Raw genomic sequence first — 2,651 nt, forward strand, 5'->3', positions numbered from 1 at the left:
CTCTGACGTTATGAGACTATCTCCACCTGTAAGCATTGCTTTCAGAGAGGCCCTAGATTTCACATATCAAGGTTATACAATCCCAAAAGGATGAAAAGTACCCTCACCTTTTACTTTAAGTTGTATATTGTTATGAAGTATTAATAATAAATATTATTATGAACTTTTTGGAATTTGTAGGTTTATTTCTATTTTTAACTCTTGAGTAGCCATAACCTTCTAATTTCAAGTACATAAGGAATCTTCATTTTTGGAAAAAACTAATCTTGAATGAAATATATGCATCATGGACTATACCATAGCAGGGAAAATATCTCTCATTAATACAAAGTTGCTTCCTTAGTTATGCTATTTGTATATGAGCACTGGCTCAACATAAAAAGATCCAGCTGTTTGTCCAAATCCAGAAGACCTTGATGCTTCAAGTTTGCAGGAGGACCTGCTCAATATTCATACATTCCCTTTGAAGGGGCATCAAGGATGTGCTTGGGGCATGAATTTGCTTGTATAGAGATACTTGTTTTCTTGCATAATATTGTGAGAAAATTCAAATGGGATTTACAGATACCTAATGAGGAGTTCTTATATGATCCAATGCTGGCACCATCCAAAGGACTTCAATTCATCTTCAACCACACCAATCCTAGGTTTCTATTATATTTATTCTTCCCATTTTAAAGTAAAATATAGGACAAACAGATATCTCGTATGTGTGATTGATGCATCTGTATCTACATGTCACTGAGGAAAAAGAAATCCTACACCTATTAGGCATGAATATGAAGAAAAAAGTGCACAAGAAGTCCTCCTGCTTTTGTCGAGTTTCCATTCAAGCCCTCTCTCACTTCATTTTTTTTTTTTCTATCAATCAAAATGTTCAGCTCATTAAAATACAACAGAAAAGGCCTCTTTCATCAAATGGCAAGCACTTAGCAACAAAGAGACAGAAATCAACCTCGAGTTTCACTAGTCAGAGGCCAAGAGACTCCAAAATCGCATACAATTTCATACATAAAACTACAGGCATCAAACAAAAGAGGCAGATAATAATAATAATAATAATAATAATAATAATAATAATAATAATAATAATAATAATAATAATAATAATAATTGGAAAAATTAAAATCTTGGGCTAGAAAGGAATCAGTGAGCTGATAATTGCTGAAATCATAACACATCACAGAAGCTCGGCACAGCAGTAGAACGCTGCGCCAGAAGGCTTGTAGATATGGCAATTTAATCATAAGTACCTGCTTTATTCATCAGTTTCCAATCTGCCCATTTCTATACAATTAAGACCTTATTTATAAAAAAAAAAAAAAATCTTTGTCCTTCACCAGAGAAAATCATCTCTGTTTTATCTCATTGAATAAATCAATCAACAAATATATGAAAGGAAGTGATACATTCAATTTCATGGAGTTAATAGAAACTGAAAGATAAAAGAGGCATACCTTAGAAATTGAAGAAATCGGTAGAGCATATACTTAATCACTATCTGCTTCAAGGGTTGAATAGCACAAGAAAAATAATAAGAGACTTCAATGAGTAATGCAAAAATAAAATCCGACCATTGAGCCGCCGGCAGCTGATAGCTGGGCAGTTATCAAGCGGTATTTTTTTAATTTCCAGAAGTGACATATAAACCCTAATACTATGTTTACGGAGGGCGAAAAATTTGAGAAGATAAAAGGGGAGAAAAGAGAATATTGGAAATAGTTTGTTCTTGTCGGTAAAATTAAAAAATGCTGGGCAGGCACACCAAGGGAAGGGAATGGGTGGTGTTTTTCCGGATGCACGATCCTACCGAAGTCTAATAAAGTGATTTTGGATGTTACATGATCGGTTTTGGAAAGAGATTTGATTTGAAAAATAATAGTGGTGATAGGTTCGAGTTTTATCACTCCGCAAATCTATTTATATAAAACTTCATTAATTATAATATGTATATTTTTTATAATAACATTTATAAATTTATATATATTTTATTTTACCTAAAATAAAATTTAAATATTTTATAAAATTATTAAACTTTTAAAATATAAATTATTAATAAAAATAATTTTTTTTATTAATGAAAATAATTTTTTATGTAAATAATTAATTGTAATATGTAAAATTAAACGGGTTTAAATTTTTTATCGGGTAATAATAATTGAATTTGAATTCTGATATGATAATTTTCGATGATACCCTATTCATTGTTATTTCTAAGCACACCTATACCTAGCTATGATCCGATTTAGATTATAAACCGACTGGGTCAAATTCGAAACTGGATAGAGATCGGCAGAGGCAGGCTGATTACAGTTTATTTTCTTGTGAATTAAAGCCAAAATCAGCCTATAATAATTTGGTTAACCAACAATTCTGAACTAAAACTGGCTCAATTTTAATATTTTAAAATTTTATTTTTTTATCTTTTTTCCTAGATTATATAGATAATTTTAAGCAAAACTGGCCCTGTGTACCGTAAACTTTCATAAAAAAAAAAATATATATATATATATATATATTAAATTATAGATAACAAAATTCACATTATTGTAAGTGTGCACATATATTGAGTGCAGTAAATAATTTGCTTTTCTTGTCTTGTTTAGAAAACAGAAAGAAATCACAGGAAAAAAAATTTGGGTATCAAAGTT

General features: G+C 30.3%; 1 long non-coding RNA gene across 1 annotated transcript; it reads right to left on the reverse strand.

Annotated features, from left to right (window-relative positions):
* Positions 1–266: 266 nt before the first annotated feature.
* LOC110644159 (uncharacterized) lies at positions 267–1,874 on the reverse strand. Its single transcript, XR_002492785.2, has 2 exons — positions 1,458–1,874; positions 267–1,017 (listed from the first exon to the last, which is right to left on the reverse strand). It is a non-coding gene; the product is annotated as an uncharacterized LOC110644159 (long non-coding RNA).
* Positions 1,875–2,651: the final 777 nt, after the last annotated feature.

Source organism: Hevea brasiliensis, chromosome 4, assembly GCF_030052815.1.
Source record: "Hevea brasiliensis isolate MT/VB/25A 57/8 chromosome 4, ASM3005281v1, whole genome shotgun sequence".
Classification (NCBI taxonomy): Eukaryota; Viridiplantae; Streptophyta; class Magnoliopsida; order Malpighiales; family Euphorbiaceae; genus Hevea; species Hevea brasiliensis.